At 38.9% G+C, this 26090-nt stretch overlaps 1 protein-coding gene across 5 annotated transcripts in view; it reads left to right on the forward strand.

Moving 5' to 3' along the window:
• Positions 1 to 26090, forward strand: part of Zfand6 (zinc finger AN1-type containing 6) — a 73071-nt gene that overhangs the window by 18337 nt on the left and 28644 nt on the right. The window contains exon 2 of one of the 5 annotated variants that reach the window (XM_052159276.1): positions 18693 to 18853. The exons of the other annotated variants lie outside the window; for them this stretch is intronic. The gene's annotated coding sequence lies outside the window, so the exon portion shown is untranslated. The remainder of the gene's footprint in view (positions 1 to 18692; positions 18854 to 26090) is intronic. 5 annotated transcript variants of the gene reach the window in all.

Below are 26090 nucleotides of genomic sequence, written 5' to 3' on the forward strand. Positions count from 1 at the left end.
ATACCTGTACCTTATCTTCATCCCTTTCATGATGGGAGAAACCCATTCCTATTGGCTAAGGAAATTACATGTACAATAGGCCAGTGTTATTTAACACTGTAAGTAATGATAGCTTAAATATAAATTAATTAAAAGTAAGTGAAATTAAAAATCTTCAAAACTCCAATTGGGTTATTGATAACTGTATTTGATAACGTGTGTCTAAGTTCCTTTATTGCCTAACATTTAAAGGATTTTGTAAAAGCTGCCCCTTTTTTTTGTAAAAGTCTTGGGCTTTTTCATCTATTGTCTTCATGTGTCAAACTCTGTGTGAATGTGTGTGTGTGTGCATGTGTGCATGTGTGCATGTGTGCATGTGTGCGTGCGTGCGTGCGTGCGTATGCATGCATGCATGCATGTTATATTTTGGTCATTGAATTACATACATGCTTTCCAGATAGCCTGTCTCTTGCCTTAATCACCTTTACATAGTTCTGCTTGGTATAAATAGACCTTCCTGACAGGAAGATACTCAGATTTACAGCTTCTTTTCTTCACTCATCATACAGGATGGTGGTAATTCAATACTTTGCCTTTATTCTAAATCACAGTACAGTAGGGACTATGTAGTACCTATATTTGTCCCGTCATATTTCACATTCAAACATGTTGAATTGAAATTAGTCTCTAGGTGTTTTCTTTGGGTTTATATGCCATTTGTATAGCGTGGAAGTGACTAGTTCCCTGTAGCCGCTGGAACTCTGCTCTTTACCTAGTCTCCTTTTGACTAATTTGAATTCTAGATGCTGATGTCTGTGTAAAGGCTTGAACTGTGTCTTATTACTTTTTTGGCCAGCTAGAACCTAGCATGTAGGTATTTATATATCAGGAGTAGCAGGCCACTGTGGCTCTGCTTACACGCAGTTGAATCATAGCATTGTATGTTCTTAAGCCCAGTATGTCTGTTTTGGTTTAACATACTAAGCAGGCAACATCCATCATAAACAAAGTAATCCTCTCCTGCGACATAGCAAATGTTCTGTAGCTTTCCTTCCTTGGTTAGGTTTATGGGTTTGTTTGTTTGCTTGATCTGTTTTTGTTTTTTGGTATTGTATTGCGGTTTGCTAACTTACTTTCTTTTTCTTTCTTTCTTTCTTTCTTTCTTTCTTTCTTTCTTTCTTTCTTTCTTTTTTTCTTTCCTTCCTTCCTTCCTTTCCTTTCCTTTCCTTTCCTTCCTTCCTTCCTTCCTTCCTTCCTTCCTTCCTTTTTTTTTTTTTTTCCCTCCCCGAGACAGGGTTTCTCTGTATAGCCCTGGCTGTCCTGGAACTCACTCTGTAGACCAGGCTGGTCTCAAACTCAGAAATCTGCCTGCCTCTGCCTCCCAGAGTGCTGGGATTACAGGCGTGCACCACCACCGCCTGACAAACTTTCTTATCAGAAGGTAATTGTGGCTATTTCTTACTCAAGTCTGGAATTTTTTTTTTTTTTTTTTTTTTTTTGGTTTCTTATATATTACCTGGTAGAGCAAGAATTAGAACCACTGCTTGTGTGCACACATGCTCAGTGTTTGTGTGTGTGTGTGTGTGTGTGTGTGTGTGTGTGTATCTACAAGCAACCCAGGTATGTTTAATATTTGCTCTTGAGTAAAATGTCTCTTGAAATCATGGTTAGCAAGTAGTGACCATGATTCATGCATCAGAATCTGTGTGTCGTTATGTAGTTGCTTGGCCATTTGGATGGAGTCTTTGTGTTCAGATCATTGCATCACCCCTGTAGTGGTTGGACCATTGCTTGAGTTAGAGGTTCAAATATGAGAAACTTAAGTTACCATACTGAAAAGTGTTTAAATTCTTTGGAAATGAGGGCTTTGTACAAAGTAATTGGGTCACTAAGGTCATAATTAGGTCAGAAGGGAATGAATTGGTCCGTGGGAGGGTGAGTCTCTGAGGGTGGTAGTTATAAAAGAGCAACCATGGCTTCATAATCTGGCTTCCTGTTTCATCATGTGACTTTTTTCTGCATGGCTCCTGCCAATTGCTATGCCATCTGCCCTGAGGCCTTCACCAGAGGTCAAACCTCTGGGGTCACCCACTCTTGGACTGTTGGACTCAAAACAACAAGCTGAGTAGCCTCTATATAAAGTGTGCATGTATTTTGTTACAGGGACAGAAAACAGACTACTGCAGTGACTTGCCAGCTGAGTGAAGTGATCCAGTTCTATGATTTCTCTAATTTCCTCACCTGTGAGGTTTCAACCTCCAAAGGACATTGGGAAATTAGAGGGGACAATTCAGGCAAAGCATTTCTCATGAAAGTCCTCTTCTGTTCTAATCTTGCCCTGCTGTGAGTCCACTGGCAACTTCTTCAGTCTGTTCTACCCCATTGTCTCTTTACTGGTAGAGGCAATAAGATACCTAAGTGAATTTCCAGTAGTTTTGCAGCGAGAACCCAGACAGACAGACATGGAGATACATCTGTAATTTTAGTATTGGTGTTATGTAGTGAAAGACCTTCTCTCAACCTCACCTCGCAGCCTCCCCCTAAAAGAATCTGGAGAAAGGTCTTAATAAAGCTGTATTGGAGAGATTTATTAAGTCCTTTCTCCATTAGAATACTGAAATCAGAGTATGGGAGCAAAAATGACAAATAGCAGGTAAATGGGGGAAGGGGCATTTGATTTTTTTTTTTTTTCTAGGAGCTGTATCTCTTTGGACAGCAGAGTCTTGTTTGTTTATGTATATGACTGCTTTGCTTTTATATATGTTTGTGTAATGTGTGTACCTGATGTCAAGGTCAGAAAAAGGCATTGGATCCCCTGGATCTGCCATGTGGGTGCTGAGAATTGTGGGTGCAAGAGCCTTATGTGCTCTTAACCTCTGAACCATCTCTCCAGTTCTAGACAGTATGTCTTCTTTTTTCTTTTTTCTTTTTTTTTTTTTAATTTTTGAAACACTTAGAAATACCTTTTTTTTTTCTTTTTTCTTTCCACATTCATAAAATATAAAAGCCATGTATTCCTGGAGCAGTACCCAACTCCTTTGCTAGACCTGTCAATGGTAGCAAGAAGTAAAGACAGCTGCTCCCTGCTGCCTATGGCAGTCTGAATTGTTTGTTGGTTTGTTTATTTGTTTTCTTGGTTTTGGGGTTTTTTTGTTGTTGTTTTTCAACATAATATTTTTTTATCAATTATCTGGGAATTGTATACCATGCACCCTAATCACATTCACTTCCCAGTCCTTTCATGTCCTTCTCCTACCTTTGTGACCTTCTCCTCAAAAAGTAAATGGGGGGGGGGGCGGAAGAGAGAGAAGGGGGGAAAGTAAGTTCAATTGTGTTATTTGTATACCCACTGGTCAAACTCCATCAGATTGCCCCTATAATAGAACTGAGGTCCTCCCCCACCCTTTACCCCTGCCAGATGCCATCAGTTCTGAGTTCTATTCATATACCATTCAGGTAAGGTTGGATCCTTGACTGTAGTAAGAAATTTGAGGATGGACTAATAATGAGGCTGGTGGAGTTTATTAAAAGGATTTTTTTTTAAATGTGATTTTAAGTGCAGAGAAAGAGAGACACTCAGGGAACGGATAAATCACACCCAAGTATATGTATGAGCCTCTCAAAGTAAAGCTGTGCTTTACTTTGGTCACAGTAATCATACATGTGACTCTTGAGTTTCAGAGCTGTGGTCTTCAAAGGGTTGCTTAGAAATGGAAATGAGGGGCCAGATGGCAGAGGTGCTTCTTGCCAAGGCCACTGATCTGATTTTGCTTTTCAGGACCCACGTGGTAGAAATTGAACTGACTCCTCTGACTTACACACCAAATAAATGTAATACCTACATACAGGAAAATTCCTGAGGTAAAACACAGGATTAGAGTCGATAAGGTCACATTCTAGATCATGAATGTTAGAAGTTCAGCAATCTTCACTATAAACAAAAGTTAATAGTCTTTGTGAGAGTCCCAAAAACTATCCATGATTATTCTTGATATCCTAAATTCCCAGACTTTAAGTCTGGCTCTGTGATTATTGCTTTAACATTTGAAAATATGTCTGTGTAAAATGCATGTTTGCACAGCAAATTTTGTTCTGCGTGCTGGAGTTATTGATTCTCAGCTTACAATAGACTTCATATAGTCTCTGGAATGAGGGACTCCTTTTCTTTCCCTTATCTTCATAATTCTCCTGTGCCTTCTGCCCTACCTCTAATGCACTACTGAGTTTTTGGATTTCCACTGAGTTTTTGGGTTTCCACTGAAGTATTCTTTGATGTTAGGTTACACTTCAGTAGGTTTTGATTTAGGTGTTCTTATCATATCTCTGACTCCATTTGGCAAGCTGAAGTGAGATAGTTTACTTGAGTCCAGGAGTTCAAGGATGAGATGGGCATAGACCCTACTTCAGGGGTTGGGGATAGGCTCAGAAGAATTTCACTATGGAATGTTAATGCTGTCCGAAGTGTCAGGTGATTTTGTGTCAGAGAAGGGTGAGGTGTAAGATGCTGCATATGCTTAGAAAAAGAAGGCGCTCACTGTAGGTGCTTAATGACCTGCATTTTGTTATAACAATTGAAATAGTTTTCTTAGAGTAATCAAAAGTCCCTTAAAAGGACATTTTTAAGGACATAGGTTACCAGGACCTTTTTGTCTATTTGTTTTTAAGCATTCCATTTAGATAAAATGTTTTTATATGCAAAACATTGAAGCTGCGTATAACATGTTAGTTAAGGGTATACCTATCTTACCTACTTTCTATTTACCTGGAACATTATTTAATAATCTTTTATCTCCTTTACTATGTTTAAGGTCCTAACAAATTGCAGGCAGTATCTAATGTTTTCACTTGCAGTAGTACAATATCATCTTTCCTCTTTTTATCAATCAACATTATCGGTTAACATGCAAAGGTTCTGGCCAGTATGAAATGCTCTTCCGACCATAACTTATTTTAAGAAATACTATAAATCTAGATTAAATGACCACACAGTAGTGAGCTGTATAACGCAGTTACTTTGAAAATCAAGTGAAATATTTTAGATAAATTAACATTTAAGGTTACTTATTTGTCTTTAATGTTTGATTCATTCTTCTTAATAAGAAAAATTCTAATGTTAATGCATATTTAATTACATCCTCAGTATAACCATTAATATTAGCAACTGATTGAATTCCTGGGTTTGAAAGTTTGTTTTTCATAATGTAGAAATCTTCTCAGACTACAAGTAAATCATTTACAGAGACTATTTAGTTGACAGATTAGAAACTATTATGCATTTTCAGCACCTTAACTTTTTCAGAGATAGCACTAAATAATTTAGAGTTCTTGTTAGTACAGCTCACTACTGTGTGGTCATTTAATCTAGATTTATAGTATTTCTTAAAATAAGTTATGGTCGGAAGAGCATTTCATACTGGCCAGAACCTTTGCATGTTAACCGATAATGTTGATTGATAAAAAGAGGAAAGATGATATTGTACTACTGCAAGTGAAAACATTAGATACTGCCTGCAATTTGTTAGGACCTTAAACATAGTAAAGGAGATAAAAGATTATTAAATAATGTTCCAGGTAAATAGAAAGTAGGTAAGATAGGTATACCCTTAACTAACATGTTATACGCAGCTCAGCATTTCTATCTTTTTGGATGTTTGTGGATGGAACCCAGGGACTTGTACATGCTGAAGAAGTACTGTGCCACTGATTCACTTCTCCAGCTAAACTGAGAATTTTTCTAAAATCATGATCTCAAGAAATCTAGTTATTTCATCATGTGTTGGCTAGTTATTGTGTCAATTTAACACAAGCTAGAGTCATCTGAAAGGAGGGAGCCTCAACTGAGAAAATAGTCTCCGTAAGTTCAGACTATATAGGCAAGCAAGGCTTGAGGACATTCTTTAAATTAGTGATTGTTGTGGGAAGACCTGTCTATTGTGGGTGATGCTACCCTTGGCCGAGTGCTGTAAGAAGCAGGCTGAGAAAGCCATGGAGAGCAAACCTGGGAGCAGCACCCTCCAGGGCCTCTGTATGAGCTCCTGACTCCTTTTTGAGTTTCTGCCCTGACTTCAGTGGTGAACAGTGATGTGAAATCACAAGCCAAATCAACCCTTTCCTCTGCACCTTGCTTTTGGTCATGGTGTTCATCACATTAGTAAAGCCCTGACTGAGACATATTCTTTACATCCTTTACTTGATCTGAAGTGATTTCTGACTGGGGCAAGCAAACTTCTGATGACTTCATGGGAGTTGATTTTAAAGTTGAGAAAGACAAAAAGCAGTACAAGAAGTGACATAAACATAGAGGTTCTCATTTCTGCAAAGTGTGAATGTCTTGAAATAAATAATCTGAGCACAGTCCTTTTGTAACTTTGTTCTGTAAAATTCTGACTCCTTATGCCAACCAAAGGCAGATCTAGGAAAGTGGAGTACCCATGAGGCTCCCAGCCTCAGACTGCCTACTCATTGTAGCAGACCTGTCTGGGCTCCTCTCCCAGTGTGGGAGAGGTAGGGGTGTATGGTGTGTGTGTGTGTGTGTGTGTGTATCTTAGTGGAGCAAAAGTGGAGTTAAGCCAGAGAGTACTGGCTTTGCTGGTTATGTTACACAATGGACATTTTCGTAAGTGCAGTGAACTAAATATGGACCCAAGACTTAAATGTGGCATGATGAAAACTGTGATTCTTCAAACTTTAGGTGATTTTGAGAAGTTTTCCAGGTGTTTTGTTATTCTACCTTTACAGAGGAGGCTTTCAGAAACAGTTATTCTGTATTTTCACTAAAAGTGCTGCCTACCTCCTCCTGGGCAGCTGATTTCACAATAGTGCTATTTGCAGGAGAATCATCTCTTTTATAGTTGGTAACAGTTTCTTGGAAATCTTCTTACTTGCTCCATCTATTTTGCCCAGAAATCTTAACTTTTGTTTGTTCTTTAAGTCCTTTCATGTGAGGAGAGCAGGGTAAACTGGAGGCCTAAGTTTTCTCTATACAAACTAAAATTTTTATGGATTGGAAAGGAAAAAGCACTTCCTGCACAAGCAGGAGAAGCAGAAATCTTATGTCTAAGCACCACATAAAATTACAGGGTGCAGCAGCCACCTGTAGCCTCAGTGCTCTAGAGACAGATGCAGTCCCTGAGGTAAGCTGACTAGTCAGACTACCCAAATAGGCAAGCCCTAGATTTTACCTTAATACTAAGATGGAAAATGATCAAGGGAAGCATTCAATGTCAGGCTTTGGCCTCCATGTGTGATGTGTACACAAATGCACACATGTGTATTCATACCCAAACATGCACATGAACCAACACTTGCACATATACCACATATATACACATCCCAAGGGGGTGGAGGGACTTTGTTTTATTTATTTTTTGGCAACTTCTGAGTGTCTGTGGAAATGGCTTACACTATTTTAGGCACCTTTCTGCTCAGTCATTGGCTTACATTTGGCTTTTCTTCCTTTTGCAAAGTTATTTGCCATCCTTTTCCCTAATCATGCATCATGTACATGAATATATATGTTTATGAAGACAAAGCTTGTGCTATTGTTCTGTGTAGCATGTATGTGGAGGCCAGAGGCCAGCTTTGTGGAATTGATTCTATTCCTCCATCCTTTTTTTTTTCCACATTTATTTTTTATTAGATATTTCCTTTATTTTCATTTCAAATGTTAACCTCTTTCCTCATTTCCCCTCAAGAAACCCCTTATTCGATCCCCCCACCCCTGTTCCACCAACCCACCTACTCCGGCTTCCCTGACCTGGCATTCCCCTACATTGGGGCATCGAGCCTTCACAGGACCAAGGGCCTCTCTCTCATTGAAATCCAACAAGGCCATCCTCTGCTACATATACATCTGGAGCCATGGGTTCCTCCATGTGTACTCTTTGGCTGGTGATTTAGTCCTGGGAACTCTGGGACTACTGGTTGTTTTATATTGTTCCTCCTGTGGGGCTGCAAACCCCTTCAGCTCCTTGGGACCTTTCTCTAGCTCCTTCATTGGGGGCCCTGCCCTCAATCCAATGGGTGACTGTGAGCACCCACCTCTGTATTTGTCAGGCACTGGCAAAGCTGCTCAGGAGACAGTTCTATTGGGCTCCTGTCAGCAAGTACTTGTATCCACAATAGTGTCTGGGTTTGTTGACTGGATCCCCAGATAGGACAGTCTCTGCCTCTATCCCTCCATCTTTACTTGGGTTCTGGGGATCACAGCCAGGCTACACTGTCACTGGCTCTCATACTTTTTGTTTGTCTTGTTACATGAGTTTAAAATATGTTAGTGTTACATAGTTGTACAATTAGGTTTCATGTGAAAATATAAATTGTGGCTATTTTTCTTTTATCTTGATTCTGTGAGTTTTGAGAGCAACATTTTCCTCTATAGTATTGAAATTAGAAGTCCATGTACCCTTTTTATTGGATGTTACAATAAATGTCTAGCAGTTTAGAACAAAAGGTAAGAAATGGACCATTATCACATAGCAAGAGAGTACTACTGCACTAGTTCAGGATAGCCCATCTTGATAACTTCTTCATATGTGCTTTAATCTTCACCTCCTTGATTTATTACCTAATTTCCCCTTAAATTTGAATATTGTTAATTTAAGCATTACCATAAAAATGTTGTTATCCTTCTAAATAGTAAGATGGTGATAAATACTACTTGGTTCCTACTGGCTGTTGATAACTAATCAATAACCATAGTTTTCAAGGTAGACTCTTAGGTGCCCTCAGACTGGTTGTCTAGCCTAGGATTGACTTTGAGCTTTTGGTCCTCCCCCCAAGTACCAGGGTTTCAAGTGTGTGTTTTGCTTGGGGTTGAGCTCAAGGCTTCATGTCTGCTGGTAAGACACTTTACCATTTGAGCTACATCCCAGCCCCAGCACACTTTGTTATATTTACCAAACCAAAAGCATTTATTAGTACTAAAATTGCAAATACTGTTTTTCTAACGTTTACAATGGGATTCCCTTCCCCCTTTTACAGAATCTTTTGGGAATGTGATAACTCAAAACTCAAAGAGACAAGTCTTAAAAATAAAAGCTGGCACTAGCTAAGCATGGTAATTGCATCCCTATCGCGGTACTCTGAAGACATAGTGGTTTAGCAGTTCAAGGCCACTCTATGGTACTTAGTGAGACATATCAAAAAATGAAAAGTTGGAGTTTTCCTGAATCACAAAATGTGGGTTTCTTCCACTCTTTCTTCTTGTGTTTGTTTTTGTTTTTAAGACAGAATTTTACTATGTAGCCCAAGCTGGCCACAAACTTTAACCAACCCAACATCCTGCCTTAGTCTAGCCTCCCTAAGGTGAGTCAACATTCAGCAAAGATCAGTTTTTGTATATCTATATAAGTATGTTTGGTTTATATTTTTTATTACTTTGTGTGTGATGTGCGTAAGGGTGGGTGCCCAAATGCCATGTGTGTGGAGGCAGAAGAGAACTCTCAAAAGGTAGTCAGTTCTCTCTGTCTACCAAACTTGCATCCTCAGACTTGTACAATGAATGCTTTTACACAGTGAACCACTACTCTGTTCCTATATTGTTCCTCAAAGGATTAAAAATAAGGATTACCAAAGGAATAAGTTCCTGTATTAATGTTTCTTAAACTAAGATTATAGCATAGAAGGATATCTTTTGAAGGTGTACTCTTTGGCCTGTTTGTAGACTAAGATATTTTGAAGTTAACACCTTTACAATAATTTAAAACCATTTTCATTTTCTACTGTAAAGGGAAAGGTAAACATTACCTTTTGATTCTGGACTTTTGAGACACCCACCTCAAGGTCACATAGCAAAAGATAGTCAGTGAGCATTGCAGAAGATTCCTGGTGTTCTAAATTTTATCTCTTGTACCTTTGACTCCTAATCTAATTTAAATAATTTGTTTTTCACTTATTTATTGGTGGGCAACTGTGTGTGTAGAGGTCAAGAAACCTTTTGGAAGTTGGTTCTTGACTACCTTCTTGAAGCAGTCTCTCTTGTTTCTGCCACTCTATACTCCAGGCTAGCTGGCCCATAAACTTCCATAGGAGTGTGGGGACTGAAGGTATATACTATCATATCCAACATTTAAATGTGAGTTTCAGGGATTGATCTCAGTCTTGAGACTTGTGCAGGAAACACTTTTACCCACTATTTAATCTTTGGTTCTGGTCAATTTAAAGGTAGGCCTTGGGGACTTTAACTTCCTTGTATTTAGGCCAATGCTAGAGTCCATTGTATTTCAACTTTAAGACCAATAAAGAGCTATTACTTGGGCCCTGTGCTAGAGAAGTGGAAATTGGGTTCTAGCTTACTTGAGAAAGCACAGTACCTAGCAGCTCATTTTGTGGCTTTTCAAACCACAAACAAATCAAAGAGAAAAGTCTGGGTTTGGGGTGACAAAGTTAGACATGTCTGGTCTTCCTCCTTCAGGAACTTGAGTTATCAAGGTTGTGGCCATGCAGTATAGAGGTCAGGTCAGTTTAGATCAGTCTGATTGATTGTTAATTAGTTTCAGAATGTGTTTCTACTTTTTCTCCTGGTTTTGAAATTGATAAAAAGTGGTAATGACTTTAGCATTAAAAATAGTGAAAATACACACATTGTGCATTGTAATGGGTTGGGAAAGAGAGACTGTCTTGTCCCCACTTGTAATTTTTGTTGATTTCTTTTCTTAAATGGCTTTTGGGTACCATTAAATTCTTAAAGAGAATATAGACCAGACAATCTTGCCAATCAAAGACTTATCATGTACTGTACTACATTTAGACTATCATGGTTTACCTTTCTGCTGGTTATACTTAGTGACCCAGAAAGAAGAAAGGAGCTAACTTTGACCAGGTCAAAGTTAGCTCCTGTAATTTTGTACAGTTAGTGAGATACTGTCTCACTGACTGTACAAAAATTAGTGGTAGGAAAGACATTGTTAAAGTTTTGTGAGCGTGATTGTGTTTGGTGTACTTGGTGTGTAAAGGGAAAGAATGTAAATTAAGTATTACTCTGTCACACAAGCCCTCCCATATGTCTGTTAAAACGCCTGTTTTAAACTGATAGTCTAGAAGTGCTACACAATGATGAACAAGACAGAGGGTAGTTGGTTGAATTGCATAGAGTAGAATACAGCCTATTGACCACTGCCTTCTTTTTGAGAAATGTCTACGATTCCATGTGTAGTTTTCTCCACATATATTTATCCCACTAGCAGTGCATAGCATTTATGAGATAACTGTCAGCTAGGATGAATGGTCAGAGAGACTTAGAAGTAAAGAAAAGTTTAGTAATTGTTGAAAACTTTTAAGAAACCCGACCATGGTGTTTAAGAGCTTTGTTACTGCCTTTGTTGCTGTTAGGTGAGTGGTAGAGTTTAAAATTTATGTGGTGTTCTAACTGGCTAAGACTCGGGGGAGGGGGGTTATTGTTCACACAGCTGGATTTACCTTGCAGTTTATTTACTTCAAGACTGCACATCTTACATAATGAGTGATTTGTTTTCAGAAAGGTGATGGACCTGGTATGTATGGTGTCTGGGCAATACTAATATTTATAACTCAGAGCAGAGAATAATTTTTAGAGTGGAAGACCTAGTCTTTTAAAAACGAACTGTTGCAATATTTTAATCTCTTGCTTTTAACCATTTGCAGTGTTCTGTGTATAAGTCACATTTTGAACTTTTTAAAAGCTAAAATAACAATTTTTTTAAGATTCAAGCATAACAGTAAAATACAAGAATGCAAAATTCAGTTTGTTTCATATAAAAAGATGGAGTAACCTAGTGAAACACGTATCATTACTCCTTTCAAATATATCTTCTAAGAAACAATCTCAGTTTCTTTTCTCAGAAAATCGTATTTTGAAATTTGAAATATGAATACTATATTTGCATATTTCCCTCCTCTTCCTCTGATTTTTCTGCTCCTTCCTCAAATTCATGGCTTCTTATTCTTTGGTCATTATTGTAATCTACACATATATTTATAAATATAACCTGCTGGGTTCATTTAGTGTTTAGCTCATGTATATGTGTTTTGGACTGATGTGTTCGGAATAGATCTGCTGTCAAAGACTTGTCCCTTGAGCAGACTAGGTCTCTCTCAGTCCTTAATTACCTGTAGCTTTTCAGTTAGGAGTAGGGACTTGTGGGATTTCTCCCATCCACACTGGCAAAACGCCCTGTTTGTAAAGTTTAGTCTTAAAGATAAAACAACCTTCTCATTTAGAAATGAAGACCTTCTCCTTTAGAAAGTAAAACACTTGATTAGTAAAGTCCTATCTCCCCAATTTTATACTTTGTTTTTAATTGTAAATTCATAAGAACAGAGCTTGTCATAGCATTAAAATCTCACAGACAATTTATAAGTACACAATTTTATTTTGATAAAATATTTTCTTCCTAAATATAAACTTACTAATAAAATGATACAGCAAACCAACATATCTCTTGTGAAAGAGATATGTTTTAGTATGGCGATTTATTTTTGTTTTTTCCCTTTTATAAAGTACTTCAGCAAAAAGACTAAGGCTTTTGTTACTGAAAAATTGATTCCTTCACTCCAGTTCCTTATTTTAAATAGAAAATCATTAGTTTGCTAGAATTTTGGCTGTTGGAACAAGCCACAGAAGTGCCCTAATATCCTCAAGAGTTTTCTTGAGACAGGAGGCAGATACCTTTAGGTGTGCCAGTCTGAGACATTCCTCAATGAGCTGTATCTCCGCAGTCTTCAGAGTAAAGACAGGGTGTGGGTGTGGAAATGGCTTATTTCTAGGTAGAAGCTCAACCTGCAGGACTCTGTAGCATTCTGCATGCAGTACTCTTACTCTCTACACTCCTGAGAGAGACCTTCATCTCCAGGTTGGCTCCCAGCTTACCAGCCTCTTGCCTTAGCCTCTTAGTGCTTTGGATATACAGCTATGGACCTTCATACCTGGGGAGAGAAACTCCATGTGTGTGTGTGTGTGTGTGTGTGTGTGTGTGTGTACACTTATATTTCTTAAATCTGGTCTTTTGGGCTTAAAATAGCTTAAATTTTAGGTTCGAATTGGTCTGGGTTTTTTTGTTTCTTTGGGGTTTTTTTTTTTTGTTTTGTTTTTTTTGTTTTTTTCTGAGATAGGGTTTCTCTGTATAGCCCTGGCTGTCCTGGAACTCACTGGCCTTGAACTCAAAAATCTGCCTCCTTCTGCCTCCCAAGTGCTGGGATTAAAGGTGTGCGCGCCACCATCGCCAGGCTGGTCTGGTTTTATTTGTGGTGTATTTTATTCTCTGATTGTTTTAAGAGGACATTATCTACCTGCTGCATTCAAGGAAGTGATCATTAAATTTAGATCTTAGAGAAAAAATATAAAAGCTGATAGAGGTCTGGAGATAGAGGATTTAACCTGCTTTTACTGCCTGGGATAGGAAGAGAAGACAGGGATTAGGATAGGAATAAAAAAAGTTTTGCTATTGAGTATTCTGTAAGAACTGGTAATGTTGTCTGCACTGGACACATTAGATCACAGCTGTCCTGTTATAGACCTGTGTAAAAGAAGGCATAACATAGCTGTAAAGCATAGGCCTGAAAGCAGCTGAGGGTAGATACCCTTGTCCTAGACGGCTGGTGAAAGCTGGATCCAGTTTAACCCAAGAAGCTGAATGCTTCCCATTCTTGTTAGCCAAGTGAGCTCCAGTTCCTGCCTCACCTTCTTCTATGAAACAGAGCAGGGTACAAAATTTACCACGCTCATGTCTGCTGTGTTGGTTGTGAGATTTTCCAAGTACAGAGACTGCTATTTTAGGCCTCTTACAGCAAGCAGCAGTTGGTCATACATACTGTCTTTGGTGCTGAGGATTGAATCAGCAGTTTGGCAAAGCAGTGCTCCACCACTGGGCTACACCACCCACCCTACCCTCCTTTACTTTCACTTTTCCTTTTATGTCACTGAAATGGTGGTGATGTGTCACTAGTGTTTTGATGTCAATGATTAGCATTCTTTGTCTTCTCTGTAGTGAATGTGTGTTCCTCAGTCCTTGCTGGTATCACACAGTATTGTTAGGTGGAACGTATGTCTTGGTATTTTCCATTGGTGCTGTTGCTTTGGTTCTTTCTGCCTTGATACCTGGCAAAACCAGAAATTAACTGAATTTGGAGTTTTTAGCAAGGAGACATGTTTGTAGATTATGAAAGGCAGCACACTGGTAGAGAGGTTTACCTCTTGAACTGTGAAGTGTGGGGAAGGTTGCACCAGTACAGGAAAGGAAGGGAGGGATATTTCAAATCTGCATCATTATGTGGTATGTGTCAGTAAGCACTCATCTGTGGTGATCTGTCAGCCCATTTCCTGTAATTCGCTGTTACAGGGTAGGACTGGGGTTTTTTTGGTTTTGGAATTTTTTTTTTCCGCTTTTTAGTTTTTTGGTTTTTTGGACTTGGTTTTTTCGAGACAGGGTTTCTCTGTATAGCCCTGGCTGTCCTGGAACTCACTCTGTAGACTAGGCTGGCCTCAAACTCAGAAATCTGCCTACCTCTGCCTCTTCCTCCCAGAGTGCTGGGATTACAGGCGGGCGTCACCACCGCCCGGCGTAGGACTAGTTTTGTTTTAGTAGATGCTTGGGATCATTAGAATATCTGTTTCTAATAGTTTTTAAATATTCTGAAGTTTAAGATTATAGAAAGTTACAGCAACCTTGTCAATAATTGCTGTGTACTACTTAGCAGTGTCTGACCTCCAAATATTTTGTCTAAAATATTATTGTATTAGTTTAGTCAGAATGTTCTTTGATTCTGGTTATTGTTTTTTATGGTTGTGTATGCTGAACTTGTGTGTGTGTGTGTGTAAACCAGGAGACAACATCAGAAGTCGTTTCTTACAAGACATCCACCTTGTTGTCTAAGGCAAGATGGTTTCCCTCACTTCAAGGCCAGCCCAATAAAGGAGGCTGTCGGGCCAGAGAAGCCTAGGGGTCCTCCTGTCTGGCTTCCCAGCACTGTGTTCCACTCTTTCCTGTTATGTATGGTTTGGGGATGCTTGCTTGCTTGCTTGCTTGCTTGCTTGCTTGCTTGCTTGCTTGCTTGCTTGCTTGGTTTGCATGGATTATAGGGTCTAACTCAAATCCTGTTCTTGCACAGCAAGTATTTTACCAACAATTAGTGTTTTTCCTAACCTGAGAATTGACTTATGTGCATCATTTTGTATTCTTTTACTGTGTATTCTTTTAGCATATGAATATTATCATAAACACCTAAAACAAGGCTGTTGTATTTTATAAGAACTTTACTGTTACCAAATTAAGAAAACATAAAACCAATATTTTCTAACTGCTTTTACTGGTTTTCTCAATACTGTTTATTTTGGGTTTTCTTGTTGTTGTTGGTTTGTTTGTTTGTTTGCTTGCTTGCTTGCTTGCTTGCTTGTTTTATTTTGTTTTTTGGTACCATGTCTCACTCTTAAGCACAGACTGGCTTGAAACTCATGACAGTTGCACGCCTCCATGCAAACAAACAACAAAGTACCCCAAAACCAAAAATAATAAGAGACAGTGGAACACAGTGCTGGAGCCTGGGAAGCCAGACAGGAGGATCCCCTAGGCTTCTCTGGCCAGGCAGCCCCCTTTAATGGACTGACCGTCAGGGAAACCAACGTACCCCAGAAGATAAAGTGGATGTCTTCTAAAGAATGATTTCTGAAATGTTTCCTGGTCTTTCACATATGTCTACATATATATTCACTTGTGCACCCCATACAACCTAGATGCTAGCTAGATGTATAGGTATGGACCCCATATTCTCAGCTCCAGTCAATGCTCATTAGCCTGTCTATTTCAGTCCAGGAAATCTAACCATGTGACATTTTCTGCCACATTTCTTTGTCCTCACTAATGTTCTTAGTTCTTAATTTTTATTTGTTTTTACAGACATTGTGTTTAAAGTGAGTGGCAAACATTTTGTAGAATATCCATCAGATTGGGCTCATCAGTGTGTTCATGACTGAGGTTAGGAAATATCTCTCTGTGGTATGAGTGCCTCATTGTACCCTATCAGGAGGCATGTGTCCACCTGTGTCGTTGACAGGAATAAAGTGTTATTGTCTGATTAGTATGAGATCTGCTGGAGTCCTCTTCAAAGTTCTGCTAAGTCACCTGTGGAGATGCACCTGATACTTGGTGGATAGCAGCCCTCATGTAACCTTCATCCATGAGCTTTAACCCTCTCTGATAATTTCTCCTGAATCATTGTAGTGACTCGGGTGATTAGTCTTAAGTCTTTAATTGTGTGAGTTTGAAACTGCAAGAGGGAACCTGTTGCTTTAAAGAGTTTAGTGTTGGACAAGAAGCTGTCAATAAACTTGTAGTTTGTTTTTAAGCACTTTTGCACCCTCTGAGATAAACCTGATCTTTTCCTCTTTAACATTACTTCAGTTGTCTTCCTTTCCCCCCCTTTCTTGAAGTTGCCTGTTTCCCATAATTGTTATTCCAAAGAGATAGCTTTCTGAATTTATAGCCATCTTGTCATGTTCCTGATAAAGCTAATTTACTTACCAGTGTTGTACTTGACTGTATGATACTCAGTTCCAGAAATGGCTTGCTGTAAATACAGTGGATCACTGTGGGCTGTCATCTAATCAAGCCTGAGGCTCAAGAGTACTGAGTTAGGAGACAGAGGAAGATCCAAAGTTACATTCTGAAAAGAGTGTGTAATGTATAAATGCATGTAGGAAGGAGGGTGGAGTGTATCTGTAAAACTCTTGTGTAAAAGGTTTTCTAGGAAGTTACAAACTTTGTGAAATGTTGGATTATTTCTCAGATATTTTGTGTTTATATATGTAGATTATAAATATTTGTTTTGAATAAACTCATTTAGTCCTTTTTATGGTATAGCATAGTAATATTTCAGCATTAGATAATGTAAAGTATTTGAAATAATTGTATTTATCTTATATTCATGAAATAGTAAAACTTGTCCTAAACTTTACTATAGATGAGAACAGTATTGAAGCCTGTGTGCATATAGAAGAAAGATACTTATCTGGATTTTCAAAGACAATTTTATTGAAATTTATTTTACTTAAAGTTTATTGCCAGTAAGAAAGAAAAGCATTGAGCCATCTAAGCCTAAAGTCTGCCCATGTGTGTAACTCTCTGTTAAAGCCAGAAATTTTTTTTTTAGTACTATAATTACCAATTTTTTATTTTATTTTTTAATTCAATTTACATCCTGGTCACAGCCCCACCCACCCACCCTTCTCTCTTCCCAGTCCCACCCTTGCAAATCCCTTTCCCCATTGCCTCCTCTTCACTTTAGAGAAGGGAACCCCCACTTGGGTACCACCCTGTCCTGGGAGTCTGGTCTCTGCAGGACTGGACATATCCTCTCCCACTGAGGCCCAACCAAGCGGTCCAGGTAGGGGAAAAAGGATTCAGTGGTAGGAACTGAGGCAGAGACAACCCCAGCTCCACTTGTTAGGGGACCAGCTACATGCAGACCAAGTTGCACATTAGCTACAAATGTGCAGGGTCTAGCTCCAGCATGCTCCCTGCTGGCATATTCTATTAGCCCCGCCCCCATGGTCCCAGGGTAGGTCTTCTTGTGAAGTCCTTGACTCCCAGTTTACCCAGTTCCATCTATCTCCTACTCTTCCAGAGCCTGATGTTTGGCTGTGGGTCTCTGCATCTGCCTCCATGCCCTGCTGGATGAAGAGTAAGGCTAGAATTTAAAAAAAAATATATAAAGATATGGGCAATAATACCACTTAAGAGCATTCCTCTTCAGTTTTCTTACACTCATTTATTTATTGTGGGGAACATGGGTGGAAGAGGGTTATACATATGTCACAGGCATGTTGGAGGTCCAAGGACAACTTGAATCAGTTCTTTCAATCACTGAGTTCTGGGGATCAAACTCAAGTCTTCAGGCTTGACTACAAGAACCCCTAACCAGATGATTCATCTTACTAGTCGCTGCATCAAAATTTAAAGTAATGCCATTTTTATCTAGGAGAATGGTTTTTTTTTTAAATGAAATCTTTTAACTGAAATATTTCTATTTGTTTTTGCAGTGTAAGTTGTCATTATGATTGCCTATGTATACATTGATGAAATGGAGATAGATTTTATCTTAGCTGTAATTACCTCCTAATTTGTAAATATTGTGATTTTCTTGTGTTTATTTTAACATTCTACTATTTAATAGTAGAATGACTAGGATTCTGTATTTCTTACAGAAATACAATCTTATTTTCTAGGGAAGCCCTCTCCTTATTTGTCCACAGCAGTGGTGGTACTGTAGGATAGGAACTGGGGCCTGTGCTGCAGGTCTTCATGGCACATGTCAGACAGAAAGGTAGTAACTCCTGCTGTGAGAATAAGACTGGGACTTCTGTGTCATAAGAGCTGTTACAGAGCTGTCCTTGCAGCACTGAAGACCCTTGACCACTTGTAAAGATATGGCAGTTATTTTAAACATACTGATGTGGCAGTTATTCTAAAATTGCTAAGCTTCAGAAAAATTGAAGAATACTGAGTTTAACTTTGGGTCCAATGATTATACAAAGTAACTCTCGCTCACATAGCCTATGGCCCTGTGTAAAAGAATTGTTAGGTTATAGTTATGTATTAACTATATTCTTTAATTAGTGTCAACACCCCCTTTTGTGTCCCTGAAATAATGAGAGCATTCCTTTAACTTTTAAATGATTAAATGTTAATTTACATTATAAGTTTTAACTGTCTCAACTCTGTTTCATGTTAAATGTGTTACAGGAATGAATCTGAAGTCTGCTGCAGTAAAACACTGAAGGCTTTAAAATGTTTTCTTGCATAAAAGTCAAACTTTAAGTAGCTGCTTATGAGGATAGGGAAGGCAGGAAGCTAATGTCTGTCTCAAGACACAGGACAGCTGTTTGCTCATCAACCTCAACTGTGTGAGTAGAGACCTAAGCCTGTAACCTATGTAAGTGGACATAAAACTTAATTAAAGAAAATCTAAAGTTTGTGAAGATACACCTAAGTCAGCATGATAACACTTCAAGGCCTCTTATTTCTGGTGGGTAGGATTTGAGGGGCGGAGTGGGCAGTAGGTATTTAGTCATAAGATACTATTAGCAGTAACGCAATGCTAGTAACCATACATCTTTAAGAAATTATCCTCACTTAGCATCTGCATGATTAATTTTCTTGTGAAGAGAAAGGTGATTTTTTTTTTTTTTGGATTTACAGTTAATTTCAGCCAACTATAAAATTTATTTTAGGAATTAAGTGGTGTTAATATGGAGCTTTTTCCTTATAATTTAGTAATATAGAGAGAGCATTACCTAAAACTAAAGGAATGCTTATTTCTTAAATGCAATTTGAAATGATTTAATGTATTTTATTATTAAAGTACTTGGACAAGTTAAATTCATAGCAATGGGGAAAAGGGGGTTTTCTCTCTTTTGCTAAGTTATCACCTCAAGAATCCTCTTAGGAAGACACCTTTTTCCTGCTTCAGTTTTTGTTGATTTTAGGATGAGGTTCTAATTTGGATTTCCCTCTCTGCAGAAGAATGTGTGGTGTGTGTGGATGGGTTTCTGGAAATATGCAGGGACTGAGCAGGGTTCTCAGCCTGTCCATAGACTCGGTGTTTACCTGTGGGTGAGGCGAAGAGCATCAGCAGTTGCTTGCTCAGTGTATTTGTATCTAAGATGAGTCATTTTCTCTTTAATGTCACAAATGGACTATCCTTCAAAACAGTGAACAAGAAGACAGACACAGAAAGGGGTGATGAGTACATAATGAATATGGATAATTCCTTTGGAAAAAACAAAGGTTTCTGTTTGCTGATTCTCTTTTTTTATTGGTTGGTCGGGTGATACACAGATGTGTGTGTGTCTGAGAAGCTTCAAAGGAGTGATAAAATCCCTTGTTTAAGAATGACAGGCCTCACTGTCTCGATGCTCTGGCCTATTAAATGGGCAATTTAACTCTTCAGCCAGGTGTTTGACACTTCACTGGAAGAGCTAACATAAATTATTTGGTGGTACACTTTTAAAAGAAAAAGTGGAGGATGGGAGGTTCAGGAATGTAACCCCTTTTCCTCTCTTTTTAGAGTCAAAAATAAAGAAAATTCAAGGTGAAAGAAGTCTTTGGGGCACAATCTCTAAAGTCAGACTGGGGAGAAAGGAGAACCAGTAGGAAAGCCTCATAACTAGAAAGCGTGTCAGAACAAAGTAACTAGGTCAGTGGGTGGCAGGTTTGCTCTGGCTTCTGCCACTCTGGAGTGAGTCTCTGTTCCTAGTTCTCTTATCAAGAGCATGCAGGGCAGAGCTAAGGAGCCGTAAGGTCTATTTCAACCAAAGGTCTGTGCAGATGACATGTGCATCCTTCTCTGTCTCCCCTGCCCTGCCCTTTACCTTACCAGGAAGGTGTTATAGGCTTGTAGATCCTGGTCTCTCCTACCCAGACTTATTTGCTTTTGCATATGTAAAGTAGTATGATTACGATGGAGTTCTGGCTAACATGTGAACGAGTGTTCATTGTTAAGTGTCAAGACTATAGAGTCAGGCTGTCCTGGTTTCACATCCGAGGTGTCACTTTTAACAGCCAGATGATACTGAGGAATCACTTAACCTCTCTCTCCATGCCTCTGTAAAACACAGTGATAATTTTCCACCTCACACAGTGGTCAAGTTCAGTGATTCACAGCACGTGCAAATGATTACCATCAATTCTATGAAGCCTCTCTTTCTTCTTTGAGAGGAATAATACTAGGAAATATGAATCCTCAAAGCAATAGTTTAGTTTTCTTTGGCTTTTGTCATGCTGAGTATTGAATCTGGAGTATCATTCATGCTAGGCATGTACTTTTTGCAGCTACATTCCCAGCCCCCAAATAATAGACTTTGGAGTGTGTGTGTGTGTGTGTGTGTGTAAGGGGGAATGTGAATGTGTGTTTCTACAGATCTAACTCAGGTTGGCTGCAAGCTCCTTTATTCACTGAGACATCATCTCTCATTAACCCAATATTAAGAATTCAGAAAGGATGAACATATTCAACTAAGATACCGTAAGAAACACCCCAAGCACAGTGACCTTTACTTATTTATCCTCCCATTCCGAACTGCTACCAGTATCCACCCATTTGACATTCTCAAGAGCCACACAAAGACTAGTGACTTACTGTTTCAGACAGTGCTGTTGTATAGGGTAACACTGGGTACAGTGTTCATATAAAGTCTGATGTTTATAGATGATGCCATTCTGTTTGTCTTGCCTGATGTGGGTGCTGGAAACTGAACTTGGTCCTCTGCAAAAGCAGTACCCCAATGCTTATAACTTCTGAGCCATCTCTCCAGCCCTGCAGTAATAGTTTTTAAATATGAAATTGGTAGGAGAGGAAGCATTAGTACAGCTACTGAGGTATGGTAGTGACTACATTTTGGATTAAGGTTCACCACTTGACTTCTTTGTGGTATGAAGACAACATCCAGGTTGGGTCTTGGGGACATAGAATAGTGTTTCCAAATGTACTTTAGCCATTTGAACTCCTTTGTTCAAATACAGTCACTCCTAGAAATAGGACATTGTGAAAATACTGAAAAGGAACTGTTGGAGTAGATTTGTGCTTCCCTCTGCCTGCCCCCTCAGTATTCTTTTTCTGCACCCTTTTCCTCCAGCCATGTACTTGATGGAACAAAATATACTTAGATCACATAAACCTGAGGAAGAATTGCCTAAATGATAAAATTCACAAAATCTATGCACATTGTTGTGTTTTTATTAATTTTTCAGTTTGTAACTCTGGCCTCTGAGTAGATGGGCTATTATTATCTGAAGCTAAAGATGATACTGTAGATATGAAATTGAAAAAATGATATCAGAAAACAAGCATTGAGTTCTGTGTTTCATTTTATAGATGTTGTTGGCCATATCATATTTTTTTCTACTTTATAGGCTGTATGAAGTCTCCTGTGTTAACTGGGTGAAGGTTAAAATTTGTTCCTCCTAAGTAATTTGTTTAGAATATTGTGCCTATTAAGAATTCAAATACTGTTTTATTAGTTGTACTAACTGGTGGGAGGAATAATACCAATTAGTTTCAAATTAGCATGCAGATCATATTGACATACTTCATTTTATTTAGTGACAGTGTATTGGTTGCTTTCCTCATTTCTGTGGGGAGGGGAAAAAAATCCATGGGCAGCTGTGATTGCTTAGCAGATAAAGACACTTGCTGTCAAGCCTGACAACCTAGGTTTGATCTCCAGGATTCACATGGTAGAGTGTGTCCTGACCTCCACACTTGTGCTATGGCTCATGCTACTCTCTCAGCAAATCCACCAATACTGTCCTAGTTAGGGTTCCTATTACTGTGATGAAACACCATGACCATGGCAACTCTTACAAAAGATAGTACTTAATTGGGGCTTGCTTACATTTGGAGCATTAGTTCATTGTTGTCATAGTGGACGCATGGCAGCATGCAGGCAGACATGGTACTGGAGAGGTAGCTGAGAGTTCTACATCCTGATGGGCAGGCAGCAGGAAGACACTAGGCTGGCTTGAACATTTGAAGTCCAAAGCCCACTCCCAGTGACATACTTCCTTCAATGAAGCCACACCTCCTAATAATGCCACTCTCTATGAGCCTTTGGGGGCTATCTTCATTCAGACCACCACAAATACATTTTAATATTTTAGGAAAGTAAGTTATCAAATCTTCCCATACTCCCTCCCTTCCAATTTCTTCCATCCTCCATAACTATTCCCTCCGATTTCAGGTGCCCTGCCAGTGATTTATTTTTAAGTGTGTGTATGGGGAGGGGGTATAGGAATGTGTATGTGCTCACAGGTACCTAGGAACCACAAGAGAGTATTACAGTCCCTGGAACTGGAGTTACAGGCAGTAGCTGTCTGAAGTAGCTGCTAGGAACTGATTAGAAGAACAGTGCATGCTTTTAATGATGAGCCATCTCTCCCTTGTACCTGGGATTTTTTTTATAAACTCAATGAGTCTACCTAGTACCGCCTGTGTGTGTGTGTGTGTGTGTGTGTGTGTGTATGTGTGTCTCCTTTTAGGGGCTATACACATGGTAGGAATGGATGTTATGTTCTATAAATTCACAAAAGCAATTTTAGGGTCTATTTTGGCCTACAGTACAAGCATACAGTTATGATGGCAGGAGTGAAGTGCAGCTATTGCATTGCATCCATAGTAGGTAAGCAGAGAGCCAGTAGTGCTGATTCTCTGTTGTTTTGTTTTGTTTGTTTTTTATTTTGTTTATTTTTGGTTTTATTTTTTTCCTCTTTTTATGCAGTCCAGAATACCAGCCCATGTGATGGCTCATTTTCATGGTACATCTTCCTTCTATTGAAAACACTCTCATAGGTACACTGAGAAGTGTATGTATGCATGTATGTATGTATGTATGTATATGTGTGTGTGTGTGTGTGTGTGTGTGTGTGTCTGTGTGTGTGTATCCAGGGTGATTCTAAATCTAATCAAGTTAACAATGAGGTTTAACCACCACAGACTTTTATCTCTGTCTTCATTTTTGATAGCCATTTTTATTTACTTTTGATGTCATGCAACATTCATTTTTATCCCTGTGAGCTCTCTTCAAAGCAATATGAAATATGTAAGTTAAATGGCAGTATGTAGTGAGCAATACTTTTTAGGGCTCCTTCCAATTATAAGTTGGGAGAATTCCCTGTCTCCTGATCATTTTACTGCAAACTCCTCCTTGGCATGGGTAATAAGCTTTTCACAGTGTTACCTTATTCTGTTTCTAAAATTATTTCCAGCTTTTGATATTCCAATTGCATAGAATTCTTTCCCAGAAAGAATACAGTCGTGCATTTATTAACCATGGACACAATGAGCATATACTAGTGAAAACTGAGACAGCGATGGGATTGCCAGGCTATATAACCTATGGAACTACTGGCCATTTCCTGAAATGCCATTGTGTGGAGTGTGTCTGTACTTGTTTTATCCTTCTGCAATGGCAAATGCTCGCTATAATCAATTAGTTTGTATTAGCAAAATAACTGACACATTATTTTATGAGTTTTAGTTGTAAACCATTCCCTGATACTGCTGACTGAGAAAGTAGTATCTCAGGTAGAGGTGAAGCATTTTCAACTAATTCCTAACTAGTGATCTATTATGGTGAGCAGGCCTTTGAGGCAGTGTCCTTGTTGAACCATAGGCTGCAGACAAGTTATCTTGGAGTAACGACTGCACCTCTCCCTCAATTATGAACTGCAGCTTCTGACTTAAAAGTCACCCAATTCTAATGTGAGTTTTGTACTGCTTTCTTTATGTTGCAGTGTGTGTGTTTTCATAGCCATCATCTAATGAGCTCTTCCTGAGAATCCTGTGTGGTAGGTAGAAAAGACAGGTATCACACCTACATCTGTGTGGGGATTGGACTAAGCACTAAGAAGACAAGTGTCATAATCAAAGCTGGTTTTAGAATTAAGCCAAGCCCATTGTTCATTTCACTGTGTTGCCTTGTACGTAAAGTGGACCCTTTATGTATATTGCTCTGCTGTGAACAGTAGTCAGGTGTCTCTTAGGATGTTTGTTATCTCTTACTTCAAGTGACTGCACCTTCACAGAAGAAAAATCAGCCTCTGGAATGCCTTGCACTTTGTTTTGCCTGATTGTTTTGTGGTGCAAGGGACCAAATCCAAGGCCTTGTGCATGTTAACAGGAACTCTACTACTCTTTTCAGCCACTGATCTTCATTTTGGTCTTAAAAGAGAAAAAACTTTGAATTTAGAATGATTATATTTCTAAATTTTGTTGAGTCCTTGTTAGCGCTTTGTGGTTTTATAGTTGTTTTGTTTTGAAGGTAGATGGCTATGTCTCTGTAGTTACATGAAAATCAGACATTTGTGTTGTGTCCTTGTACCTATGAGATTGAATCCATGCCAACCATATGATCTACTAGAGCTACACTCTCAGCTCCCTACATTGACTCTTGCAAGCAGAATCTGTGGCATAAAACTTCTATTATAGTAACCAGCAGAACAGTAGGCAGCACAGGTCAGAGGATCATCCTTGAATAAAGCTGTAACAACAGAAAAACTGATTTGCAGTCAAGAAGTCTTGCTGTGTTTTTCCTAATAACATTTCTAACTAAAGAAGTGTTGAAAGCATTCATGTATTCATCTGGCTTTTTCTTGAGTACCCAAGTGCGCTGAACCTGAAGCAGGAATTGGCAAAACCTGGCCCACTAACCCAATCCTTCTCAGTCACCTTTTATTATAAGCACACTTCGTTTGTTAACATTTATGTGTGGTTTCTTTTCATTACCAAGGTAAAACATGAGAGTTCCCATAGAGACTGTGTAGCTCACAAAGCCCAATATTTATTATTGGTGCTTAGAGGAAAGGTTTGCCAATCCCATTCTAGAATAATTGAAAATACAACTCTGAGAAGAAAAGAAAATGCTTTGTGTATTAAATCTGATTTTTCTCTTTTTTTGTCCTCAAAGACAGGTTATTTGTCCATCATTCATCTTTCAATTGATCCTTAAAGCACTGCTGCTGATTACAGACAGCTGTAGCTATAATAATCTGCCTCTGGGTGTGTAGGAGTCTGTTTCCTTAGAAAGCAGGCCTGTTCTCTGAAATGAGAGCCATGAACCTTAACTCTGTCCAAAGGGACTTCCTTTGGTATCATGTGGACAGGAAACTGTGATGAAGAAGGCTTTGTTTCAGGGTGCTGTTACCCCAGAAAGAATCAAAGAGGAATGAACTATGGCAGAATCTGCAGCAAGATTTGATAAAGTTAATAATTTTAATGTTTCATTAGGAACTTCTGTTTGGGGATAGATCCGAAAGCTCAGTGGTAAAGAGAACTTGCTGTTCTTGCAGAAGACTCAGAATCAGTTCCTAGCACCCACATGGCAGCTATCCTAGATACTGTTGTATTGTTATGAAGAGACACTATGGCCAAGGCACTACTAAAAAAAATAAAGCATTTCATTGGGAGCTTCCTTACACTTTCCAAGGTTTACTGCATTGTCATGGTGGGGAGCATGGAGGCATAAAGGTATTCATGGTACTACAGGAGTAGCTGATCCAAAGTCTGAGAAAGATAGAGACAGACAGACCATCATCCCCAGTAGCACACTTCTTTCCACCTCCTAATAATACTTCTAATCCTTTTAA

Source organism: Apodemus sylvaticus, chromosome 1 (assembly GCF_947179515.1).
Source record: "Apodemus sylvaticus chromosome 1, mApoSyl1.1, whole genome shotgun sequence".
NCBI lineage: Eukaryota > Metazoa > Chordata > Mammalia > Rodentia > Muridae > Apodemus > Apodemus sylvaticus.